Here is an 18,932-nt window from a genome sequence, read left to right on the forward strand (position 1 = left end):
AAAGTCAATTAATAAAACATGATTTTTTTTGTAGAAGCTTGATGTAAAAATGAAAAATTGCGAAGCGGAGGACCTTCCCATTAATATAAAGAGCTCATATTTGGTGTGCACATTCTAGAGGTATCTAGCAATCGATTTTTCGGAGTACAAAATGAAAAAAAAAAAAAAAAATCGATTTTTTTGACCCACCCTAGTGTTCATATGAACTAAGCGAAAAATTTCAATATCTCGAAAAATAACAGAGCAACAAAACTAAAATTCACCTAAAAAACACAGGAGCCAAAAACCAAGTCAAATAAAAAATTTGGCAGATATGTGTCAAGTTATTTTGTTTTTGCTCTCTAATAACATAAACATTATTTCAAATACCTTATTTCAAATCATCGAGTTTTACGGTTTTGACTTTTAAACGTCCATATCTCGAGTAGATTTTTTACATTTTCGGTTTTTATGTGTGACTTGTACAATTTAACAATATCTATCGATTCCAGTATCAATCTTTTTTCTACCACGTTTTGTTAAGGAAATAGCTTTTTGACCTTTTTCTAAATTTACCTCAGTTTCCCCTTCTAAAATATCAAATTTTTAAAAATCCTGAATACTCATGTTTTTTAATTTAATTTTCTCTGACATAATTTTTTTTACACCTCTAACACTTATCATATCTTTGCCACCGGGTAAAAAGGGGTTAAGTCACAAAATTGCACTTTTCTGGTTTCGATGATTAATGAAGAATAACCTCTTTTTTCTCTTTTATTTGGTATCAAAAATATAAATTCATAACAACTCTTTCCTATAAAAATAAGACGATCAATGCTCAAACATTCATCGATTAGCTCAACTTTGCATTTTCTGGCAAACTATCGTTTATGACTTAACCCCTTTGTACCTTGAGGCAAAGATATATGCAGGGTGGCGTTGTCGAAAAAACTCAAAAAATGAATTTTAAAAAAATTATTTAAAAAATCTTTCATTCTGCTTTTTGGTGAATTATTTCTCCAATTTCGAATTTGAGTGTGATGACTTTAAAAAGACTATATCTTGAGGTGTAGATTTTATATATTTTTTATTCGTAAGTGTTGCTTTCATATATTTATAATATCTATCGATTCCAATTTCAATTTTATTTCTTTTGCTTAGGGCCAATTTTTCAATAGTTAGATAAACCTTAGTTAGAGCTTATTCCTAGGAATAAAATTTTTTTTTATATTGACATTTATTCCTCTGATAGTCTAACTGACGATTGAAAAATCAGGGCTTAGAAAATAGATTTTTGCCCTTTTTCTAAATTCACCTTTGTTTAACCTACTCAAACTTCAAATTTGAAAAATTTAAATTTTCAAATTAAAATTCCTATGACATATTATTTATTTTTAGAACTCTTAGACTTGCCATATAAGCAGGGACGCGTATTCAAAAATACGCAAAAATAAACTTTAAGGCTTGGCAACCCTATGCCTTAACAGGATATCGCTAGGCAACCCATGTACAATTTATTTCCTTAGACACTACCTTTCAGAAAATATTACTCTCAACTGGTATAACGATGGGGGTAGGTCGTCCTATGGCGGGATCTCCTACTATAACTTATTAGCAACAAATAAGTATCAAAATATGGACCTAGTTTGGATTCGATCCAGCATGGGTGCTGCGCTAAGTTCATACGAACTGACTGAAAAATTTCAATAACTCGAAAACTAACAGAGCAAAGAAATTGCCGTAACTATTTAGCAACAAAATATGGACTTATGTAGTTTGGATTCGTTCCAGGGGGGGGGTGCTCCTCTAAGTTCATACTTCCTATGTAAATTCCTGCAAAAAAAATTAAAAAAAGTAATTTGCATCGGCCGGGAATCGAACCCGGGCCGCCCGCGTGGCAGGCGAGCATTCTACCACTGAACCACCGATGCTTATATTAAATCTGTTAAAATTTCACAAATTCATTGGACTGTTGCTTCTCAAAAATACCCTCTTCAATTTAAACTAATTATATGTGTATAGTCAAATAGATAGACTTACCTACCAACCAATTTCACTTTTTATCGGCAAACATTGGAGTATCTTCACAAGTAGGTAGGCATTTTCAATAGAGAAAATACAAATCGCTGCCAATATCTCTCTCACTTCACAAAAAATCAAATGGATAAATGTTCATTGTGCACTCATCTTCTTTAAAATTAATCCTCCACCTTTAACACATTGCGTAGCGTGCGATTGCATCTGAGCGCCTAGTCGCAAACGATTAAATTCAGTTTAATCATCCACTAAGCAGAGTTTTCCCCTAAGGCTGCTTAATGAACGCATTCAAAATCCAAACAAACAATTTGCCCTCTGAACACCAAATTAAGAGAACCATAAGAGATAATCCCCTTTATTGAATGGTTTTTGTATAGTGTTCATAATGCTCATTTCAACTTAATTTACCAACAAACAACAAGTCTTTAACTTTTAGGTACATTTTTATGACACACCATCATCATCCAACAAACAAATCGATGAATCATCTTCATAATCCAGTTCCCATAAAAAAACGAAACAAATTGTGCCAGCGCCTTTTCATGACAACTCCAGTACAACCTGTTCCTTTTCCCTTTCAGATAATCGTCCCTTATTCAACTCGAACGAACTTTTCATCTATTTCCATCGTAGTTTATGTATCTAATACTATTCTATTGGATTTTCCTAGGAAATCTAATGGTGCAACTCTGCTCTAGTTAACTATTATTGGTTATGTCATCCTGGTAACCATGTTTGTCGAAAAGTAAGAAAGAAAGAATGAAAAATTATTGTGTGTCGGATAATGCTGCTATCACATCTCTCTCTGTATGTGCTATGCAACTCTGTCCCTATCCCAACAGTCTTAACTCTAAACACAACAAAGCTACAGAAACACTTGGTTTGGGTTTGGTTCAGCAACACAACCACACCCATCAAGTTGAATGAGAAACCTTTCCAGGAGTAAAAAATATCGCACATAGTTTGACAGAAGGCACTTCAACCAGCTTATGCTTGCTGAAAATTCTGTTCGCCCAATACAATGTGGAACATTAGACGTGCTCGACGGTTGAACGTTGGCTGGTTTCGCTTGTGCGCGTTTCACCGGCCACCGGCAAGTTTCCCTTCCCAAGTCTACCAAACACAGTGCGATGTGCGGCGCTAGCTCGTTGCTTTCCCAGAAACATGCTGCCGAGCGCTAACCACCGATCAACCATCAGCATTCAGCAGTGCCACCAATCAAACAACACTACAGCGAACACGCTTCAGTTTTCCAACATTTTTTACATTGCATTTGAGAAATCATCAGGTTGGTATGGTTGCCAATACAACAAGAAGCAAGAAGTTTATAGCAAGCAAATTTAGTTTAGTACAAATTTTGTGTGTGTTTCCTTCTCTTTTTAACTACAGACAGAACTGATGTTAAACACTTGCCAGTTGCTTTTGCCCTATTGGCGCACAATTTCTCACAAAATAAAAACTAATCTTCCATTGTAGGGGATATTACTTGTTCAACGGCTGATTGCCTGTTTTCGCTTGGTCGACTGCTACCAACTGGAATCGAACGAGTGTAAAATTTTTCCATCTGTCTTTCTTTTCCCTACATGCACTTCTTCAGAGTGAATCGCAAAGAATAGAGATGACACGATGAGCATGGAAGGAAGTTCATTGGTTAAGTTGTGTTTGGTCGTCTACTGTGTTTAGTAGCAGTTGTTGCCGCATTTACTCGATTGGAATCCAAAAAAAAACCTGAAGATACCAAATTCTGTGCGAAATATGACACTAAATATTAGGCAAACATAGAATGTAGGAGGTATAATAAATGTTTAATATTTGATCGCGCATTTTTAGTTTTTTTATACAAAATAATGTTTATCAGTCTCGCTCTATCATCAAGTTTGTTTCCAATGAAAAGATAATGAGTGTATACAGACACACCCTATTATCAACCACTCGAGGGAAATAGCTTCTATAACTCCAGTACTTTACTTACTTATACATATGAATGAATTTATGATATGATTGATAAAGTGAGAGAGACATGTTGTTCTCAAGATGTTGCCGTTGCCGTTGCTACAGAACAACTTGTTGTCTTGATGACAATTTAGGACAAGCTTTGTATATAAATATTGATATACAAAGGGACAAGTTCTTTGTATATACAATTTTATATACAAATGACAAGTTACTTAGTTAACCCCGTGTAAAATTTTTGACTCTATTGAGGTGAATAAAAAAATTTCAGCTGAATAGGGGGGTTCACATTGATCAACTTACCGGACAGACCAGCCGCCATTTGGTCTGATCTGATGCTGTTTTGATAATGTGACCGCCCATCCGACAGCCTGTCCGGTTTGCCGGATGGTTTTCAAAAAATTTTGATTTTTTGGTGGTCGGACGGACATGTTAGTCAATTGAACGACATGTTTGTCCGGCAGACAGTGATAATCCATTCTCTTTAATTTGAGAGCAAAATAGACAGAAGATACATTAAAAATAAGCTGAAAAATGTGTTTTGATGAAAATTGTCTGATGAGTGTGAACGAAAAATATAATTCTTCCATCAGGCCAAATGACAATCGGTCTGTCCGGTAAGATGGTCAATGTGAACCCCCCTAATGGCTTATTGTTTAATAATTTTCTCTGCCTCTTTTTTGCCATGATACTCCTTTTTAGTAAAAAATAAAGAACAAAACAAAACCATCTGCAAAAAAAATTTAACATAAATTTAACCAGGTCCCAGCGCTCATTTAATTTTTAACAGCTGAAAATTTTTTATTCACCTCAATAGTGTCAACAATTTTACACGGGGTTAACTATTTACGCCATTCACACACGGCCTTACTATCACTGACTCCCCACCTTCACGATAATGGCAAATGGCTTTTAACAAATTATAAATGCTTGTGGAAAATATTAGAACTAATTTGAATAAAAGTTTGTACAGGCCTGAGTTTGGCGAAAGAGTTTCTGACCATCGATCGCAAGAAATTATGGAGGATAGTCTACACTCAGAGAAAAAATAACTATTTTAATAGTTAAAACCGGAGTAACTATTTAAATCAGTCATTATTTTTATTGACTATTTAAATTTATAATGACTATTTAAAATAGTTATCCCGGTTTTAACCATTAAAAAATTATTTTTTCTCTGAGTGTAGTCGTGAGTAGATGATTAGTAGATCTAGTACTACAATCAACACATGCTCTTTTGCTCGAGTAAATAGGAAAAGGAATTTATAGTTGTCGTACTAGATGAGTAGTCTACCACCTCCAAAGGAAGGCGGCTAGTAATAGGATAGCCCGGTTCCTTTTGGAGGTGGTAGTATACTCATGAGTAGATGATCTAGTACATTTTCTACTAGAAATACTCATGCTTTTCTGCCCGAGTAGATACGAATTCCATTAGCCCTGGAGGTGGTAGTCTACTAATAGTAGATTTTATGGTTAATCTAGTACTATCATCTACTCTGTTCTTCCTCTTCTCTCCGGGTATATACGATTTCTATTGAATTCGTTGAAAGTGCGTTCCATTGGAAATCGCTAGTAAACTACTAGTAGTATTTTGCAATGCAACCTCCCAAAGGGATAATGCTCCTTTAGCTGTAAATTTTTTTGTGAAAATCGCACCTTTTTTCATATTAAAACACTATCGCTAAACCTCTGTGTTGCTGTCACGCGACCACAATACTATAAAATAACTTATTACAACTTGTAACAGCACACAAAAGTTAGTTCTTGCTTTGCTTAGGTATTTAAACTAGTTTTTGGTGTTTATTCCTATAAATCATTATAATTTCTGACACTGAACTTGACAGTTGATGATTTTGATTCTTGTTGATTATAACGACAAGACTACAAACACAACATGTTCTTTTTAGTGAGCAAAGCGAAATGGGCAAGACGAGGTCATAACTTTATCAAAGAGTTAAAAAAAATCAACCTGTTTCTTTCCATTACTATCGTTCTACTAGGCACTCAGACTCAATAAGATGGTTAATTCTTTATATTTATTATGATGGGACGTGGACAGCATATAAGGTGTAACTGATATGCCTTGCTAGCTTGCTACTGATTTTACAAACATAAACTAAAGAAAATGATCAAAACTTCTTTAGCAATAAAACTAATATATATTAATCGCTTTGTCATCTTATCTTTTTCATTTAGAATATTTCAAACCACTATAATAAATATATTATATTTTGATTTTTGAGCCTTATCGGTAGATAATAGCCTCTTATAACTGGACCAAATGAATAAATAATTTGGCGAAATGAGATAATTTGGCGAAATTAGATAGGCAGACTACATGAGTATGATCTTCTGCTCGAATAGATAGACAGATAAGTATGGTAGATCAAAGTCCAATATCGTCTTATATGCCTCCTTGTCCTTGTTCATTCTTCCAATGACTCGAATCAAATCTCCTACTCTTCTTGGAGATAAACAATCCCAGACGCCAGACAATAACATAACCACAAATTAAATATGGTGCCATCTAGTAGCAAAACTCTTGAGATACTTTTTTTTTAAATGTTCAGCTCGAAATTTCAACTAAAACCCGACTAGATACTCTAAGGCCTTGTGTGAATTGGGTTATATAATATTAAGCCGAGGCTAAATTTTTAACACCATTAAGGTGGATACAAAAAATTACAGTGTTCAAAAATTTATCCTACTTTGGGAATGTTAACAGGACAACGTGGAAGTTTGTAAATTGTAAATACCTATTTATAAATGTTTGAAACACGATTAATTCATTTGTTTTGGCAATACAAAAATATTTAGCCACTTCAAAAATGTATCACAATTCACACAATTAAGCCAAAGATGAATTTTTTATTCAACAGACATACCTACCTAAAAACGTCAAAAATTTAGCCTTGGCTAGAGAAAATATTCTCATCTTAAAAATTAAAATTGCCATCATTTTTATCACCTTCACGTGAAACTCTTTAAATCCTATTATCTTAAAGAAGTTTCTAATTCCAAATAGAAGAATCCTCTTATTTTAATTTTTTTTTTCCTATGCAAAAAAGGGTTAGTTTCTATTTTTCGACGCTACTTTTTCCAACTACTACTCATGAAACCAAACAAAAACAAATAAATTTGATTCATTTGAAAATTAAATGTGTGTAATTAGTTTTGGTCCCCTGTCCATTATTTCGAAAAAAAATAGCAAGCCATTTTGTGGGTCTGTCGACTTGTCATGTCGTCGGAGTTTACGATCTCAAAAGTTCGCTGTCACTCTCTGAAAACACCCGGCTATCAGCAAAATAAGAAAGAATCTTTCTTTACTTACGTTTCTCCCATTCACACGTCACCATAACAATATACACAATTTTTATCGTTGCTTTTATATTCTTCTAGGATGTAGTTGTGTTTATTGTTTTATTTCTCTTTGCTGTTATTTATGATCGCCTGTTACCTTCGGCGCTGTCGTTTAACAATGACCCACCTTCAACAGCAACATTTCGCCATTTACACGAGGTCGTTGGATGTATCATTATATTTCTCTCTCTGTTAAAGCGTTTGCGTTTCAGAAACTATAGTGGTCGAGGTCCTACCTATCGCTTCTTTCTGTCATTTTTAGCAGAAAAAGTCATTTCGAAATGAATGCCGGTGCACAACAAAAAACTAAACAACAGCAACATTTGGAGCAGGCATCCATCTTTGATAATAGGTTTTATTTTACCCGAAACAACGTAGCGATACATTTGGCGCTTGTGTATTCAATTCAATTTTGTTTATGTTTTTGTTTACTTTTGTTTATACATAAATTGTTGGGATCCGATTGGAGTGAGTGAAACAGCTTCATTGTAGTTGTTTTTTTTTTTTTCGTTTTTATATGAGACATGGGCAAAAACGAAGGTTGCTTTCTCTCCTTGACCGTGTCATTGAATTTTCTACTACTTTTGTACCCATTCATTGCCAAGTGAAGGACATTTCTATGAAATTCAAGGATTTCTGTGTCGATTTCGCGGACTTTTTTACTGAGTCAGGGACAGATTTTGGCAAAATCTCACAACTTGAAGGTCGCTCACACTTGGATGGGATTCAAGAACTTAAGCGAAGGTATACCAAACTTTATAGTGTTTGGTCTCCACGTGAATAAAATTCAAATAAAATAAAATCAAGTAGATACATATTGTAGTAGATTGTAAATAGGCTTGGGCGTATAAGTAACACAGTATGTGTTGTTTTGTTGATTTTTTGGGTGGAATTTTTTTGGGGATTCCATTCGAAAAAGAGAAAGGTGGTGGGTCTACCACCGAAATTTGTGGTGAGCATGAAGATTAAAATTTTTGGTAGTTTTTATACACCTGATGATTTTTTATGAGCGCCTTGTTGCCTCACTAGATGTTTAAGCTTTTTTCGGGGGTTATTAACATATTTTTTGAATGTCAACGATCCTGTTTATAATTTTTAAACATGGCCCACCAACATTTTTGATTGCATTCTCTCTAAACCTTGCGAAACTTAATTTGCAATGGCGATGGCGCTCCGCTCTGTTTAAAATCCGGATTGGTCAATTCATTGAAAAAAATTGACCATCACTGGAGAGTTGTGTGTGTCTCCTATAAATAGAGATTTTTTTGTTCGCATGTTGGTGTGTTGAGTGAGTAGTAAATTTTTTGTGGGGAGCCAAGGCGTGACCGGTCAGCTTCGGCCCACAATTGATTTTATTTATCAGGAGAACAAGAATTTAAATAAGGGACTATGGGGATAGTGTATTCTGGGCGCCACTGTGACTGTAGACTATCGCATGGCAAAAGGCACAGACCATAGAAGACCATTTCTGTGAGTATTGAAATTCTGTTCTGTTTCATGTCTAGAGATAGATGACATTGATTTTTGAGATGGTCACGGACCGGTTACGGCGAATACCTACTAAAAAAAACCTACATAATAAAAAAAAAGGAAGCCACTTTAGTGCTTTTTTGATAAAAATATTTCGTTTGTTCTCTCTTTTTTATCATTCCATGTTAGTTGGATAAATTTAGTTTATCGAAACCCTTTCTGTTTTTACTGAGGACCTATTAGTTTTCTTGTGGGAAAGTGTTAAACGCCCACAAGATTCGCGGAAAGTTTTTTATTTTTGTATCACCACACACTTGTAAATTATATGTAACAACAAAAAAAATGGTTAAACAATATGGCGGCGATAAAGGTCGTTGCCGTATTTATTCGCGCCTTGTTCATCGCTCTGTGAGGAATTTTGTTAAGAATTTATTGTTAAATTAAAGTGGTTGCTTGCTTCTTTGATACCCCAATAGATTGCGTTCATTTGGTGCAATAGTACGAAATAGAAAAAAAAAAAACGTACAACTTTTAAAGCTTAGCGCCTGATAGATATTTATGGGTTATGAAGAAGGTGTTTTTTTAAAAAGAAATAATTTTATTAAATTGCGGAGAACTACAGACATCTGTCATTTGGCATAAATATACTGGAAGGGAAAATTAGGGGAACTAAGATAAAGTGATTTCTGACATTTCTATCTTAATTTTCTGAATATTTTAGATTCTTCTTCGTTCAATCTTTGTACATACATACATTTATCAATTTAAATCAAAATTTATATCAATTTAAAAATTAAAGAAATTTTGCAATTTTTTCCTTTAGAGGAAAAAGAAGACGATTGATTTTTTTTTTTGGGGAAAAGAATTTGGAATTTAAAATGCAATAACATTTAAATAAATTATACCTATTGCATAAAATTTGGTGGCAGCCGCAGCGTGTCACTAAGATGGAATCTCTTTGTCGAATCCGAAATTTTAGAATTGAATATTGAAGGTTATGAATGAAACAACAAAAATTTAAGTATGTTACCACCAAGTTTAGAGGCTGGAGTTACAGCGTTTTCGAGGGGATGAGTTTGAGTTCGGGTTGGATATCGTGAACTATATCGACGCTATAACTCCACCCACCTATCTTGGTGTTGGTGGTAACACAAGCGAGTTGTTTATGTTTCATTCAAAATCTTCAATTAGGTAAATTCTTCGAAAACAATTTCACAAAAAAAAAAAAACAATTCTTCGATAAAATATTCTTGGAACAAAAATTGCTAGAAAGACAATTTTGGGGAAACTAGTGGAAAACTTGTTTGATAATGGTACTAAATTGTCATTCGAAGAATTGTATTTTGAAGTACCTATTGTTTTCGAAAAAGAGTTCCATTTGAATTCTCAGATTTTTTGTCATTCGATTAATTATGTTGTTCGATAAATTGTGTTTGAAGAAAATAATAATTTTATATGTAAGAAATAAATAAAAATTGCTATAGATTTTGTGGAATATTTCAAAGAAGGTATGCTTTTTGCAAAACCAAGTGTTCGCTATCGAATAGTGCGAACTGCTTCACTTTTAGTACTGCATATTCAAAAAAAATTCAAATTAACATGAACTTAGTGAAAAACATACTAACGGGATATGCAAAAAAAAATCCACCAGATGGCATGGAATAAACATACAAATTTTTGAAAAGATGGTTTGATAACTAATTGATTTTTGTATCCAGCAATTTTAAATACTCCAAATCCTCCTTAAATTAGCTGTAGACAATTTTCCATTCGGACTGTTCTTTTGGAACTTTTTTTATTTTACCATGACATTTTTGTGTGAAAAGAACAATGAAAAATCCAACCAAAAAAAATATTTTTCTACTTCTTTAATAGACACGTTAATACGTATTTTAGACTCATGGTATAAAAAGAGAAGGTATGTTCATTAGAAAAAACTCAGTATCGAGAACTGTCAAAACTTATGGCGTCTTAAGGTTTTGACAGCGCAGTCCATTGAAATTGTTGTTGTAAACAAATTTGTCTTGGAAATTGTTGTTGCTTTTGACTTTGCCAAATGCCAAACGTCAAAACCTTATTACCCCATTTTGTAAGATGGCGGCTCTAATGATCATACCTTGTCTTTTTATACCATGTTTTAGACTTGCGTGGCTTTGCCCCAAAGTAAGGATATTGTTTTAGTTCTAGCTTTGAAATTCTATATTTCATGGTGTAACGTTGGGTCCCTTTAATTTTAATTTAAAAATTCGCCCCATGAATTTGAAATATTTATAGAGATTTTGCTTTTGCATTGAAACCTCGGCTCGAAAAAATGAGCCCAGATACTCAAACTTAATTTTTATAATCTTTGAACAGAACTGCAACAACTTCCATCAAGTGAGTTAATGCTATTTCCCGGGCGCCAATCCGACAATGGAATTGACGAAGAATTGGAAATATGCGAAGATTAGAAAATTTTCTTACTTATTTTGTATCCGGAGAAATAAAAAATAAGTAATAAAATTGGCTAATTTTACTTCTTGGGGGGTATTTGAACCTGAAAACCATCTCTCAACATCCGCCACTGGTGCAGTTAGTGTAAGAAGGTACAAGTACAAGGTATCAACTCAGGTTTTTGTAGCGTGATGTTCGACTTAATATTGTACTCCAAAACATGGGAGTCAAATCGTATCGAATTCAGCAGTGTGTCAGAGGTATGTACCTCCATTCTTTTAATAGCATTTCGAAGAACATAAAAAGATAAAAGTCGCTGTCCCAGTTCAGTTCGCTAAAACTGCATTCGGGCGGGCTGCCGTTAAAATCTTGAAAACATTATTTATGTTGAAAAAGACTATCTATATAAAGCTGCAAACTGCTTTTGCTGAAAGCCCATGCTATTTTCATCAAATAAGCAAAATGACGGACAAAAAATGTCTAGTTAGCTAGACAAACTTTCCACATACCTATTACAACAACAAACAAATATACAAAATACAATAATATTTGTTGTAGGTAGGTACATTTCAAAATTTTAATAAAAATGTTCAACTGTTCTATACCAATCTTGCGCAATTTATAAAATCCAAACCCGACCCGCCCCCATTTGGCTGGATATCCTATACACACAATGTCAAGGCTCTTTTATAAAGAAAAAAAAAGCCTAACCGATTAAAACCAAAACCACTCATTCACACTCAAGTAGAAGGGGTAACAAACGACACAAATGCAAGCATTCCGAAATTCCTTATAAACAAAAACTGTCTAATGTGTGTGCCTTGCCTTTCACTCCAACTCATGCGCTTGAATGGTACTTTACAAATCAGATCCCTTATGTCATCGCTGAGCGCCGGATAAATGAGCAAGCATTATGACAAATGTTCGGGGAAATTTGAATACCCCAGTAACCGAGCTGACCAACCAAAAATCTCAATCACAAATTCACCAGCAAATTCGCCATCGGCAGCCACTCACTGTTCGTCTCGACACCACAAAAACCCGGTGCGGTGTTCAAAACCCAGTCACAGAAACAGATTCCATGCACTCAAAAGATGGAGAAATAAGAAATAAAAAAATCCAAGTAGTATGAGAGTAGTGTAAACGATGAAAGTGAGTGTGTGTGTCTATCTGCAAGTTGTGTGTTATAATTTTCCCTTTCTACTTACACACCTCATAACCCCATATTAATATACGTCATCATCATCTGTTACGATTTACCTACTCCTCCCTCCCACCAATTAAAAAAGATACACAAAATATCTCTCGGAAAGGAGGAAACGTTGATATTTTAACCCTCCACGCTTCTCCGCATTAAACAAACCCACATCGAACTTCACCACCACGTGGTACTGCCTCTGTGCCAATCGCAGTCGTGCAACAAATGATTAGCGCTCCCGCCAACCTTTCAACAACATCGAAGTACATTTTGCTAGCTGGAAATTATGTTTGCCTGGTAGAAAAGAGGGAAGCGAAACTCTTTTGGCGGGGTCTTTGTTTTTCCTGGTTTTAGATTAGCCAAAGCACAGCCTGTCGTACCGTGGCGGCGACACGGCAAACAAGTACCGGTAGATTTTGTGTCGATTCCGTTGGCGAGAGACAGAGTAAAACAATACCACTTGCTGTTTTTGTGTGTCCTTCACAGTAAAACCCCGCAAAATTGTTGTTAGAATTTTTGCTTTTGGGTTTCCAGCCACCATATCAACATCTCGTTCTCCTTCCCCTTTGGTTGTGAGGTTAAAATTTGGGTTGAGTGAGATAGTGAGTGTGTACTTTGTGGAGCGAATGATGTGTTTTGGGCAGAGAAAAGAGCAAGAGGGATTGGTTGTAGAATAAAAATCACAAATACAATCTCGTTGTAGGAAGGGTGTTGCTTTTTGGGTTTGAATTGAACACGTTCGTGTATAGTTGCCGGCTGTGAGGTGCCGGCACGATGAGTCGTTTTCGCGTTCATTAAAGTGAGACACGGACGGCACGATATAACATTTTTATTGGGAGAACAGCAAATTTAGAAAGGTATGTGGACTGGTGTCTACTTCAGTCTCAGATGTGTGGAAACAAAACTAAAGCCAAAAAAAAAGACTACAAAGAAATCGTAGTGTATGTTTCGTGTGATGAAGTGATTGCATCTGGTTTTGGTGATGATGTTATAAAATCAATGAGGGGAATGTGGATCTTTACTTCGTATTTTTACTTTGTTTTTTTTTTTTTTTTTTTTATAAAGATTATTCAATGAATGAATAAGCCTGAAATGGCTGATAACTACACTAATTACTGTTGTAAAACCAAACAGAAAACATTTTCTATCGCAACAAATTTAGAAAATACTAGCTTTTTTTCGTTCAGTGTATTTTAAATTTCATCACTTTACGTTTTCTTTGACCACAACTTAGTAGAGTAACTAAAGCAAATTATAAGGGAACCCGGCCGAACAGCTCTGATTTTGACGATTTTTTTTTTCAAACGTAGGTAATTAAAAATACTTTAAAGTCTATAGATTAAAAATTGCCGGTGTTGCCGTATTGTTTTTTAAAATTAAAATTAATTTTTTTTTAACAAAACCATTTTTTTTGCTTAAATTTCATAAAACAAATGATAGCACAAGATTCTCTAGGTAATTTAAGGAAAATATATAAAAGGCAGTAAGGGACAATCTTCCATCGTTTAAGCGATAAATGCAATTTTCTAACATTCTGACCTCAAACACAAAAAAAATATTTTGAAAACAACGGCAACATTTACAATATTTTAAAATACATTTTTAAAAAGCCAGAAGCTCATTCTTATCTCTTAAATTTAAATCCACTAAATTTAATCAAGGCTTTTTGAAAAAACTCAGAATTAAAAAAAAAAATGTTATTAGAAAAATTTAAAATGACTTTTTTCCAAACTTTTATTAATAAAATATGAATTTATTTAAAAAAAATTTTTGGCCATTAATATTATCAGTTGAATTTCGAAGCAAAAAAGGTAAAATATATCACACTTTTGAAAAAAAAAATAAAAAATTACTTCAATTTCAATGGTTTGTTTTTATTAAAACTGAATTTTTGCATTGAAATAATTAATTTTCCCAAAGACTGTGGTAAATAGGAACTTTAAATTTTTGCTATTTAACTTTCAACAGTAAGGGTTATTAAATGAATAAAAAATAATTTTATGTTTAGATGTTGAACTTTAAAAAAAAATAAGTTACATTTTTTTCAAAACTTTTATTAAAAAAAGTTCTTTGAAAATGAAATACTTTTTAATTTTTTTCATAAACCGTAATACATATTGACGTTTCCTTTTATAATTTGAAATCATAATAAATGCGGCCAAAAAATTTGAAAATAAATGCATTTTATATTACGACCAAGTTTAAAAAACGACATGTTAAAATTTTTTTAATAATTTTTTTTTCAAAAATCTGAGTTCAATTACCATTCTTTCAAAAGCCGTTCATTCAATTAACTTAATTTTAATTTTACATATATGACTAAGCTTCTAGCTTTTAAAAAATGTATATTTGAATATTGTAGGTGTTGCCGTTGTGTTCAAATATTTTTTTTTGTGTTTGAAGTCAATTAATAAGAAAATTGCATCTATCGCTTGAACTATGGAAGATTGTCCTAACTCCCATATATTTTTTTTCCTTGAATTTCCTAGACAATCTTTTGGCATCAATTAATTTATGAAATTTAAGAAAAATTTTTGAAAAAAAATTGTTTTTGTTCACAAAAATCTTCAATTAAATTTAAAAAATCAAAACGGCAACACCGGCAATTTTTAATCTATAGACTTTAAAGTATTTTTAATTACCGACGTTTGAAAAAAAAGATCATCAAAATCTAAGCTGTTCGGCCGGGTTCCCTAATATTGCCAATTTTTGAGCTTTAGTTACTCCACTAACTTTGAATAAATTAATTTTATAAATTTCTTATTTTTATAATTTTCTACAATAATTGGGTCACTACATAGGAAGTTAAAATTTTTCATATCTGTTGCACCTTTTCTTCAGAAAAATTTGAAATTTGTTTTCCAATGCCAAATGTTAAAGAAATAATTTATGAACAATTTTAAGCACCTGTGGTATAAAAAAGTTCTATGGGAATGTAGGTGGCCAACTTTTTTAAAAATATGCGCGTCGAAAGGGCATTTCAAAATGGTAATAGTTTTTATCGTATCTAGATTTATTACGAAGTTATTGGTACCAAACAAGCCTATTAATTTAGTAGGTGCGTCGTATCAAGAGAGATCTCTGGGGGCTCAGAGATTTTTTAAGTGAAAGAAAAAATCTCAGCGAGCGCTCACTTCTTTTCCGGAGATTTCTGAGACGAAAATTTTTTGGATTCGTTTCTCAGTTTTCTTTCTCTTTCTTTAATTTTTTTTTTTCTTAATGTTTTGACGTTTGTTTTTTTTTTTTGGTGGTGTACAGTTATAAAAGTGCTAAAAACATGAAAAATTTAATGAAAATTTGAAGAAAATGTTATTATTTTAAGCTTGCTTCACGAATAAATACAAATAGATAAAACCACAAAAGATCACAACAATTTAAAAAATTAAAAACAAACAATGTTTAAACTTTTTTAATTTTATTTCAAATGCATTTCGAACCTGCTTCGACTCATAATCAGCAATACACTTTTAATTTAATCAAAACAAAAAATTACAATAAGAATGTCATTAAAGGTAACAAGAAAAATTAAGCTAAAGCTTTGACAATAAAAAAGCATACATAGGTACATAAACAAAAAATAACAAGACTGGAAACTTTCGTACGTCTTTCCCCCCGAAACCCTTTTGTGTACAGTGCTGTCTGTGAATATATGTGAAAGCCACCACGTTGGTAAATCACGTTAACACGCACACATTTATAGATTCACGACATTCACCACACATTTGACACGAACACAACGATAGGTTCACGACATTCACCACACCTCGCAGCTTGTAGGCAAACGTCAGTTGACCGCCGAGTTTCCAGTCTTGTTTCCAGTCTTGGTATTTTTTGTTTATGCATAGGTACATATAAAACAAACATTAAATCAAGTTAAACAAAGATGAAACTATATTGCCATTATCCCCGTTTATCAGCTGGTCATTAATGTGTATGATCACACTTTCATATGCATCGAGTCTTCTTGGATTTGTGACGTGCTCAAGCATTTTGACATTCTCGAATTTGATGTCGAAGTGGTTGTTATTTAAATCGTGTGAAGCAATGTATGATTTCTCGGCTCTGTTGAACTTAATGTGGCTGCAGTGTTCGTTGAAATGAACTCCCAAACTTCGTTTAGTTTGTCCAATATACCTCATCTCGCAATTACCACACTTTACTCCGTATATTCCGGATTTTTCTTTCATTTCGGTTTTGTCTTTTGTAGTGCCTAAGATACTTTTACTATTTTTCCATCGTTCGAAAAAACGCACTCTATATTTTTCTTTTTAAGTTTCGGTTTTAATTTGTTAGTCAGCTATTACATGAAGCCTCAAGAGGCGCGCCTCTTTTCAAAACTAATGAGTGCAAAAGAGAAAGAAGATAAAACAAAAAATTATCCCACCGGAGAGTCGTGGGCAAAAATTCTGAGACTCTTTTTTGACGTTTCTTTTTCCACTCTTTCTTTTTTCAACATTCCCTTTTATTTCTTTTTGCTTCTTGGTGGAATACAACAACAACAATACTTAAATTAAAAGAGAAATGTCAAATTTGAGTCTTTGACTCAAGAGGCGTCGTGTAATTGTACGCGCCTCACAGAATGATTATCAAAAGAAAATTCGAAAAAAGAGTCAAGCCTCTTGAGGCTTCATGTAATAGCTGACTTAGTAACATATGTGGATTATACGTCATCGTTGCTCTATCAAACTTGTTGTTGTCATCTTGTTGTTGTTTCTGTGTAAATAAAGTTGATAAATTTGATTTTTTAATTTTGTTGGTGTGTTTTTTTATGAAAAGGTTGTAATAATTTGAAATAATTTTTATCATATAATTGAATACCTACTTGAAGAAAACTTGCAGTTGTGCGAAGTTGCAGTTGTGAAGTGTTGTATTTGAAAAAAATTGGATTAGTGTGAGAAACTTGTCCCACAAAATTATATTGCTCTCTTACAAAGTGACATAATAGGGGTATTCACGATCTGGTGCAACAGGCCTAGTAAAAATGTAAAATTTTATTTTATTACAATAGATCGTGAACGCCCCTCTTTTTATCTATAGTAAATATTGAAGCATGAATGATGTTTTTTTTTCCTCCACCGTTGCTTCTTCTTTTTTCCATTTTTTATAATTTAATTCTTTGTTTTGTTCGGGTTAATTAATTTTCACTAATTATTTGACATCAAAAGAAACTAAATTACTGGACATGAGTAGCGAAAACCATTATAAACAGAATAAAAAAGACAAACTGTTTATCATGGGCGACGCGACACGGTGAGCTGCCATCTGTCAAAAATAATTTTGCTCCATTGTATTTTTATTTTGCAATAGGGTTAGGGTATAGCAAAAGTGCAAGACCATTGTAAAATTTCAATCCATATATTTTGTTGTTGTAGTGTTGTAAGATTTTACACTTTTACAATTTTGCAATGATACAAGACCAGTTGCATCGGATCGTGAATACCCCTAATGATTTTTCTAATACATAACCATTAAAAAAATATTATTACCGCTGATTAGAGGCTATTAAAAAAATTGTAGGTATTGTTTTAACGTCAAAAAAAAGCTCGTCATGTTTCAGAAGTAACGCGCGTCATTTTTTTTTAAGTTATACGCATCAGATTTTAAAAGTGGCGCGCATCAGTTTTCGAAAATGACACGCATCCGTTCAAAAAAAAAAATTGATGCGCGTCATTTTTGAAAAGTTACGCGTATCAGTTTTTAAAAGTGACGCTCAAAACATACGAGCGTAATTTTTCAAAAGCGACGCGCGATAGTCTTTAAAAGTGACGTACGTCAGTTTTCAAAAGTGACACACGTTGGCTTCCAGAATTGACGTTATTTATTTTATAAAAATGACACGTGTCAATTTTTAAAAGTGATATATGTGCTGTAGTTTTAAAAATTGACGCAAGTCAGTTTTCAAAAGTGATGCGCAGCATTTTATAAGAGCCCTGAGGTGCGTTCTTTTTCTAACAATAGTTAACTATTGTTAACTATCTTTAACTTTTGTCGTTCCTAAACTACAAAATAGTTACGATTTGTAACTATTTGACAGATGAACATCGTTCCTAAACTAGTTTTTAAGTGTCAAATAGTTACAAATCGTAACTATTTCCAACTCACCTCCATCATATGAGTTGAACATTCATGAGATTGTTGATGTGTCAAAGTGTATGTTTTGTTTACAAAACAAACTCAAAGATTTTTTTTCTTTTGGAAAAAAGCGGAAAAAATGAAAATAAAAAGAGAGTTTTGTAATTTTTTGATGAAAGATTTTTTGTTATAATAATGGAAATAAAAGTATTCTCAAAAGAAATTTTTTTGATGGTTTGACAGTCTAACAATCTCTAACTATAAATCGTTCCTAAATGATTTGTAAAAAATCCAACGATTTCTAACAATGGCACTTCAACAATAATTTTTGACATAACAACGATCGTTGACTATTGTTAGAAAAAGAACGCACCTCTGTTCCATTGGAGGTGGTAGTTTACTCGTGAGTAGAAATCTACTACAACAACTA

The 18,932-nt window shown here is 33.2% G+C and overlaps 1 non-coding gene across 1 annotated transcript; it reads right to left on the minus strand.

Annotated features, from left to right (window-relative positions):
* Positions 1-1,839: 1,839 nt before the first annotated feature.
* Positions 1,840-1,910, minus strand: Trnag-gcc (transfer RNA glycine (anticodon GCC)). Its single transcript has one exon. It is a non-coding gene; the product is annotated as a tRNA-Gly (tRNA).
* Positions 1,911-18,932: the final 17,022 nt, after the last annotated feature.

This window comes from Episyrphus balteatus, chromosome 1 (assembly GCF_945859705.1).
Source record: "Episyrphus balteatus chromosome 1, idEpiBalt1.1, whole genome shotgun sequence".
Classification (NCBI taxonomy): Eukaryota; Metazoa; Arthropoda; class Insecta; order Diptera; family Syrphidae; genus Episyrphus; species Episyrphus balteatus.